This window comes from Ursus arctos, unplaced genomic scaffold (genome assembly GCF_023065955.2).
Source record: "Ursus arctos isolate Adak ecotype North America unplaced genomic scaffold, UrsArc2.0 scaffold_29, whole genome shotgun sequence".
NCBI classification, from domain to species: Eukaryota; Metazoa; Chordata; class Mammalia; order Carnivora; family Ursidae; genus Ursus; species Ursus arctos.
Window position 1 is genome coordinate 13,965,317 of NW_026622974.1, and position 9,043 is coordinate 13,974,359.

The following is a 9,043-nucleotide window of genomic DNA, read 5'->3' on the forward strand; positions in this document are numbered from 1 at the left end:
CTGTGTGCAAATCCCAAGAGACGCGAGAGAAATTATTTGGTCAGTGGGAGGCCAGAAAAAAAAAAAAAAGGTATGTTTTTTAACATTGACTGAAGTGACAGTTTGGTAACCAGCTCTCCGAGAGAGCTTGAACACGTTCCACAAATTGGCAGTTAGCTCTAGAGTGAGCTAATTAGTTAGGAATGATTTTTATCCTCACTACCTTTAATAGCCTATCCTTGGAGAGAAGACAGATAATGAACACTCGGAAATCAATAGTGCTGCAGCTTGACCTTAATGCCGTTTGGGGGAAATAAGAGGGGTGACTCATGATTTATTATTTCAGATCCTCCTTTTAAAAAGCACTGTTGTGAAAGATTTGACAGATCATGATCGCTCCCATTTAGGAACTATCATTTAATCCAAGAGGCAGAAAACAGGAAGAATGGAAAACTTGCATGACCCCGCAGTGTTTCGTTTTACTTGAAACCGGCTCTACCACCCTGGTTGTAGAAAGAGAAGGCCTTCCGGTTCTACACGGCGGGAAAGCCTGCTTGCACCGGGGCACAGTGGAGTGACACCCTAAACCCCATGCCACATAAACAGAATCTGCAAATGCTTCTCTTGAGGTGCTTTTTCCACGGCAGGCATCGGCGAGGTCCTAACTGCTTGTGCGAAGTTGCCCAGCAACCCCATGGGAAAGCGCTGGCTGAGCACGTAAAGGAAGTGGGCTCTCCCGGGCCGGTCGGTTCCTGTCTGGACCCCGAGCGTCCTGTGTTCGTGTCCACACACCTGACTGCGGCTTCCCGCTCTTCCTTGGCTGGAGGTGTGAGTGCTTGTTTGTTTAAACCTTCGTCAGTACTGCTTGGAAAAACAAAACAACACGCTTACTTGTCTGGGCATTGAATGTTCTTCCTGAATTTTTGTCCTGCCCATTGGCCCGGAGGCATAATGGGTGGGGCGGGTTTCGGCGTTGGTTTGGGAAGTTTCGAGAACCAGGCTATGGGTTGGGTCTGTTAGGTTGAGGTTGCTCTTGGTTTTAATCATTCTGGAACGTCTGAGGGTCAGGGAGCATTGCCATAGTTGGCTCTGGGAGTTGTCCTGTTCTGGCTGTGCCTCTTTCTCCCAGGAGGGCAGATGCCCCTGGGGAGGCACTTCACACGGCCCTGACAGATGCCGTGTCCTCCATCCATCTTGTGTTCTCACCTGGACACCTGGAAGGTGTGCCGTGTAAAAACATCACCAGTGCGATGACACCTGCCTGATGTCAACTCCCTCCACATTAGTGACAGCTGGTCTTCATCCTCCTCCCCTCCCCCCAGCCCCGGGCTGACATCGGCCAGCAGCCAGAGGTGGGGCGCCCCAGGACTGGGTCGAAGCCGCTCTTTGGAAGCCCACAGTTTGTCACCAGTGGTAACTTGCCCTGGGCCCCTTACCTAGCTTGTTCCCCATCTCCGGTGTAGCGAGGCCTTGTAGCACATAGGTTGTTAGAAGAAACGATATCCACAAAATAAGGTGAAGCTCTTGTATGTATCTTCCCTTTTATTCACAGCAATATGTGGTAGGAGTGCTCTTTAAAGAGCTGGACCTCACGTGGCCGGAAAAATCAGTGCCCTGGCTGCCTGCCTCCTCCCCTCGTGCCTTAGTATTCTGCTCAGGGTGCCCAAGCCTATTCTTGCTCACCGTCCTCTAGCCTGGCACCTACTGCAGTATCCCCTCTTTCTCGGAGGCTGTATGTGCGCAGTGGTTTCAAACCTCAGCATGTGTCAGAGCCCCTTGGGGGCCATGTTAAAGCAGATGGCCAGGTCCTGCCCCCCCCCCCCCCCCGGGCATCTCTGATTTGGTAGGTCTGGATTGGGATAAAAAGTTTGCATTTCGCATAAGCTCTAAGGTGCTGCTGTTGCTGGTTCAGGGACTACAGAGAACCATTGCCCTAGGGTATGCGAAGGAGCAGAAGCCTTTAGTGAGCAGAGCTGGATTTCCATCTAATGATGCCACTTAGCTTTGTGACCTTGAAAAATTGTTCTTCATTTTCCTAAGTCTCAGTCAATTTATCTCTACAATGGGGATAATAGCTCCTTCAAGATGTGTTAGGGAATCAGATGATAAAAACAGCCCAGAGTAGGCTTTCAGGAATTTCCAGCCCTTTTTGCTGTCCTGAAATGTGCACACCGTTGTTCCCTATGGAGACAGAAGAGCACTTTGGCCCCTTTAGCGGAATTCTGAACGTTAAGGATCCTCTTGTTAACATATACAAGCTACTGGGAGTAGAGGAAATGCCAACAGAAGTAGAAACTATGCTTACCTGTGGGTGAGTGCCCCAGGGGAAGCCTGGAAATGCTGATGGTCAGGCAAGATTAGAAATTATTAACACTTCCTGACTTGCCTGATGGAGGAACCATGCCTTACTCATTTGTGTTTGTGCCTGACACGGCAGCCAAAAATCCCCACCCCGCAATCTGCTGATACACGTGGGCTATCTATCAGAAGAAATCTCCCAATCACGACATCTCTGAAACTTGCAGGATCCCAGACCTCACTTGTGTACTTCACACAGTGCTACAATCACTGTAGTGTCCTTAGGACATGGAAATCAAATTGCTTTATTGCAATTGTTCCAGGTTTTTATTACTCTCCGCAAATCCATTATCCTTCTCCTTGTCATCTCAAGGATGATCCTCAAAATGGGTAACTGGTATGGAAATATACAAATCAATACCTCAAGTTTAAGTGACATCGATTGTCCTTGACAAAAGCAAAATTATCTATACCAGAAAACTACTTTCCTAAAGATCTAAATGGTAGTGCCAATCATTAGCACGTAATTTTCAAATACGTTGTGTATTTTTAAGCCTTATTTAATGTATGATCACTACCTAAATGATAGCCTTCTCTGAGCCATGGTTTTGTTAGGGAACAATATCGAACTGTTTTGATAATATTCCTATTACAATATTCAAGTGCAGAGGTCCTTAAGCCATGGCTCACTGCCTGTTTTTATAAACAAAATTTTGTTGGCACACGACCGTGCTCATTTCTCTATGGGCAAAGACCGAATGGCCCTCAAAGCTGAAAATACTAAGTATTTGGCCCCCTCACAAAACAGTTTACAGAAGTTTCTGCTTCTAGTCAGTGGGTCCCACCTGGTACCTTTTGCCGCTAGAGAGCGCTAGATGTACCACCGGCTTATCACAGCCAAGGCCTCCCTGCCTGGACACCCTGGCTTCCGCCATGGGCTGAACCCAGAGAGCCTGTACCTTGGTCCCTGCCGCCACCAGCATAACCTGTCCCATCTCTTGCTCTGCCAACACTGAGATGCTGTGCAACACATGTGTGGGCACGCCTCTTCTCCACTGCTCAGAGGCCAGAGCACACCTTCGGCACCCATCCTGGGCCCCATTACAATTCTAGGCTTGGCTGAGCAATGTCACTCCATGACTGGTCGTCTCCATAGCTGAAATTCTTTAGCATCTTGTAGGAAGTGCTACAATATTATAAAAGTTATTAAGATAGCACATTTATTTTTATCTTTTTAAAGTTTATGTATTAGAGAGTGGGGGGTCGAGGTAGAGGGAGAGGGAGAATCCCAAGCAAGCTTCATGCCCAGCATGGAGCCCGATGTGGAGCTTGGTCTCATGACCCTGAGATCGTGACCTGAGCTGAAACCAAGAGTCAGACACTCAATTGACTGAGCCACCCGGTGCCCCATGAGATAGCACATTGAGCTACTGACTGAATGTCAGCTTTATTTTATGGAGAAAATTCAGGATTTCACATGTGAACTGCCACAGTTTCCATTTCCTACTACTGTGCACTCACATGTCATCTACGTTAGACTGTCTGCTTCCCCCAGACCATAACTAGCTCTTGCAGCTCTTCTCCTGACCCTGACCCTTTCTCTCTTAGAGCTTACTCCATCAGTGATCCACTTGGCCCCATATCTTCCGCCACTTCTATAGATTTGTTTAAGTCCTATCCTTAGTAAGCAATACACCTTGATCTTCAGCCCCCTCTATAGCTGTTCGATTCCTCCTTTCTTTGCCAAGGTTTTTGACAAGGAGACCTATTCTTGTTCTCTCCCCTTCTAAATCCCTACACACCTCTCCACCCGGTACTGTGGGCACTCCTCCAATGCACCGTGGAAACAACCCTGACCAGGTTGCCTGGCCTCCATGTTGCCATATCTGATGGACATTTCCCCCCCAGCTTTATTGAGATATAATTGACATATAATATAGTATAAGTTTAAGGTGTACAAAGTGTTGATTTAATGCATTTATATATTGTGAAATCATTACCACTGTAGCATGAGCTCACATCCCATGGACATTTTGATTCAGCTCTTGCCTTTCTAGACCTGTCTACTGCATTTGGGTCTGTGGACAGCTCCTCCCCCTTGGAACTCCTACCTCAGTGCCTTTCCAACTTCTTTGACTGCAACTCAATTTGAGAAAGAACTTTTTACATAGCAACCCGGTAAACATGAACAGATACAGAGCTGAAACTTAAGTTTCCTAACAGAGTGCACAAGAAACTCTTATATTTCCAGTTTCATTCTTTTTCTGGGCTAGTTACAACCACGTAAATTGATTTCATGGCTCGCTAATGGCTTGAATCCTTATGCTTTTGATTTCCCTGACACTCTCCTCTGCTTCTCCTCGTACATCTCTCACTACCCTCTTTGGTCCCCAGAATTTTTGATATTCCCCAATGTTCTGCCTTCAACTTTCTGTTCCTAATGTATGTGTTTTCTCTAGGGGATCCCATCCTTCCTCTTCATGCTGCAGACTCCAAAATCTGTCTCCATTCTGGAGCCTCAACGTGTGCTCCTACAGAAAATGATTCGGCCTCAGGTTCCATCCCTAGTGACCTGCGCTGGCTCGGCGTCAGGGGAGACCGGTCATCAGATTGAAACTCAGGTACCTGCAGTGGACTTAGGACAAAGCTGCGAGCAAAACCAAAGTCAAAAGCCAGGTGGGTTTCTGCAAGGATCGAAGACAGAACCAGTCTTCTGCAGTAAAGTTCCTGTGTGTTCTTTCCAGTGTTCTCTCTCTGTACTCTATTGTTAGAAGTGAGTCACTAGACTCAGCCCACACTCAGGGGAAATCATCCGGCTTTATCATCAATATGAGAGGAAGAGATAGTAGCTCTCCTTTGCCGGGTGACTGCTGTTATGCGTCAGGCGCTGTCTAGGCTGCAGTACATACACGAGTCCCATTCAGTCTTAATTCTACAACACTATGAGCTTGGTGGTATTTCCATATTCGAATGAAGAGGAAATTGAGGTACAAGTCAGATAATTTACATGCTCATGGTGGCAGCTCTCGTGCTTGAACCAGGCTGGTTTAAATCTTTCAATGGTCACTTCCAAAGGCAATCTTAGCCCCAGCATTTGCAAAACTCTTCAGGTCAAATGCCAAATGGGGCAGCGTTGTAGACAGATGGAGACACAGAAGTACAAGCAGCTCCTGTCCTCTGTAACCTCCCAATTGGTTCCCCCAAGTTAGGCTCCGCTGGCCCAATTAGCCGTGGCAGGGATGACAGAGGGAGAAGTCAAATAGAATGAAAATGGCAGAGGGGAGAAAATGGCAGAGCCTCTGGGAAAACTCTTACAGGTTGAATAGCATCTGTGGTATAGTCAACTGGTACAAAGTTGTGTTGGGGGAGAGTGGGAGGAAGGGAGGGCAGAATGAGATGTAGAGAGCGTTTGTGAGCGCTGACTGGGTGAGGAAGGCGTGGAGACCAGAGGAGACTGGGTTTGGAAGTAGGGTATGTAGGGAGGTAAAGAGGAGGATTACAGAAGAAGAGAAAGGAAATCTGCATAACTGACAGGACTTCTATGGAAAGTAACTTTTGAAGTGGATACATGGCTTCATAGGACCTAGTGTGCTTCTGGAAGAAAGATAATCTGCCATGGTGTAGTAAGAATCACATGTGGGTTTTCCCTTCCCTATTAAAGATTCAGGGGAAAAGCCTCACCCAAACTGGGGCATTTCCAGTGGAGAGCTCTATTTCTCCTGCCACTTGACAACCTGTTGGACCAGGTTTCTCTATTATATTTACATGTTGTGTCAAGTTAATCGCTGGAGACCTTTGCCTGCTTCTCAGGCAGACAGCATGTTAGGCAGAACAGAGTTGGTCTAAGAAAGTGAGGATTTTCCAGAACTGTGGCTGAGATCAACTCACCTGTTAACTTTCTAGACTCTCAGCTCAGCCCTTCTTCTGAAAACTGGACGTTATAGGCACTGTTTCTATTCTTGTGGCTGCTTGTTACTCTGCCTTCTGCTGTGTGAAATCTTGTCTCTACAGTCTTTGAATGGCAAATAGGAAAATCGTAGTTTCCTTATTCTACATGAAGATGTACTAAAAATCACTTTTATTCTCATGTTTGTTTTACTACTGTGAGTCCCCTGGAAATTGACTCTGAGCTGGAGATGTGCTTGCAGGAGGTTTACTGGGGAATGTTCTCAGCAGCAACATTGCTAAGGGAGCAAGGGAGGCAGGATGGGGCCTTGGGAGAAGCTGAGCAGCAATGAAGTTGCAACAGAGGGCTCAGCCCATCCAACTGAATGTTTGGGAGCCCAAATGAAGCAAGAAGTAGAGTTCTGCACCCCACAACCAGTAAGTAGGTGCAGCTGCCTCTGGGAAGGGTGCCTAAGCTTGGACAAGGCAGCTCCCTTCCTCGGGGATGGGGGGTTGGGGGTTGGGACTTGGGGGTGAGCAATCAGCAGACACTCAACAGCTGGCCAGTGGGAAGGGGCATCTGTCTTGCACATTGCAGCACCCACGACAGATGTGCTTTCTACTTCAATGGTCTGGGTATTTTATGAGTATTTGTACAATATTCAAGAACTTCTCTTGTGGGACTAATTTTTTTGAACTCACTTTTTATTAGTATTTATTGTATCTTATGGGGAGAGATTTGAATCATTGACTTATTAAGTACCATCCTGACTCCAAATGCCCTAAATTGTCTTCTGAGTCTGAAGTACATAGTTTATATAGTTCCCTCTTTCTGATTGTTATATACTCTAATTTCTAATCCAGTGAAAGCCTTCCCTATCTTCCACCTCTTAAATCAGGACTAAACCACTGGTGATACATTTTGTTATTAATGGTTTAGTCAATCAAAGGGCTGGAGAGGTTGGTTTCTTTTACTTTTTCTTCGAGAATATTTAAAAAGTAAATTTACAAAATGGCAAATTGTTGTACCATCTCATATTTCCTTGATTTCCTGCAGTCTCTGTTTCTCCATCATTGACTTAAAAAATACAAAGTCAGTGTATACATTCAGCATTCAGCTAGAGATACACCAGGAGAAATAAAGCAGTGATTGTTTTTTACTCCGCTAAAAGGTTTTAAAAGGCATGGCCCCTATTATTTTCATCAAATATATATGGTTACATTTTGTGTGCATTTCGAACAATGCCATATGAAATTAAGCCTCATTTTCTGCACACACAAAAAAGGGAACAATTCTAATCACCTCCTAGCCCTATCCAAAAAAGCTTGCTAGCAGAGTAAATTGTAGACTAAATTTGTACTATTTCCATTTCATGGCAAAAGTTATCTTGTAAACAGAAATAGCTGCTCTCCTCAGCACAGTCATGTGAACCACACTTGCTTATGCACATCAGTACTTCTCCAAGGACTTTCCCTGTAAGAAAAGTTTAGCACGTTTTCTAAACATCCTATAACAATGTTATGGAAGCATTTATTACAAGCTGGTGCCGGCGCTGGGAGATGTGCCTCTGAATCAAAACTCAGAACAGAAGATATAATAAGACATTGTGAAGAAGGCCAACAACCACCGCTGTAATTGAAAAGAAAATTCTCTGCAAAATATTAGCACTGATGCTTAGAAAATAGAAGGCAGCAGTAAAACAGGTCCACTTTGAAAGTAGCAAAAAACAAAAACAAAAACCAAAAAACCAAAAAACAAAAACAAAAACAAAAAAAACAAAACCTTTATTACCAGAAAGGATAATGGAAAAATGTTGGAGACATAGCTGAAATATGAACCCCTCCCTAAGGAGGCCCTGAGTTTACAATGCTTGTATGTGTACACTCTCTGGGAACACATCTCCCTAACTTAAATTTATTTCTATGGAAAAACTAAACGAATTATGTGAGTTTTGAAGTGTGTGAATCGTTGGGAATACATCTCTCAAAATTAAGCAACAGTCTATTTTAAAGGGTTTGATTTTGTTTTGTTTTATTTTGATCTTTTTTCTTTCTCTCTCCCTTTCTTTTTTCTTTTCTTTTCTTTCTTTCTTTTTTTAGTTTTTTGTGCTAAATCCCATGACGTATAACTGACTTCAGGCTGTTTGTAAGGGGAGATGAAGCGGTACATGACGAAGAGGCTACAGAATCAAGGAAGAAGGATGGGGGTGTGGAGGGAAAGGTGTGAAGGAAAGGACGGAAGAACTTGAGAGGGTCTCAGTGGTAAGGAGATGTCTGGCTACAAGAGGGGGAGAAATAGTGGTGGCGAAGCAGCAGCCATCTAGCTGGTGAGGCGGTCTGACCAGCAGGCAGAAGTCTGACCTGATTCCAAATTGGGGCTTAGCTCCTCATGACACAGCTGAGGTTTGCCGGTCAACTGCTGTTTACTAAGTTCCTGTTATGTGCTGGGCATTGCCGCACACCGTAGATAATGGCGACCGTACGGGACTCCTGCCCTCATGGAACCTATGCATCACATTGTTAGAAAGAATGTAATTGCAGAAAAGCTGCAAGGGAGATATAGAAGGTGTTGTGGGAGGGTCTAGAGAAGGTTTTATTGACTAGGGTGACAATTAATGTGAGACCTAAAGAATTTCCTTGACCACCTCAAGACTCTGAGTCTCAATTCTGCATCTGCGTCACAAACGTGACAGTGCTTATGACACAGGGTTCTTGTAAGGATTGGGAATGAGAGTTGCAAGGTTTGGTGAAGTTTTACTTGGGCCCCCAGACTGCAGTCTGCTGACGCCTGCCTAGACCATCCTTACATGTTTCTTGTACTACGGGAAAGACAGGAACCTCTGTGTGATTGAAGCCACCATACCGGACGTTGAGGCAGCTG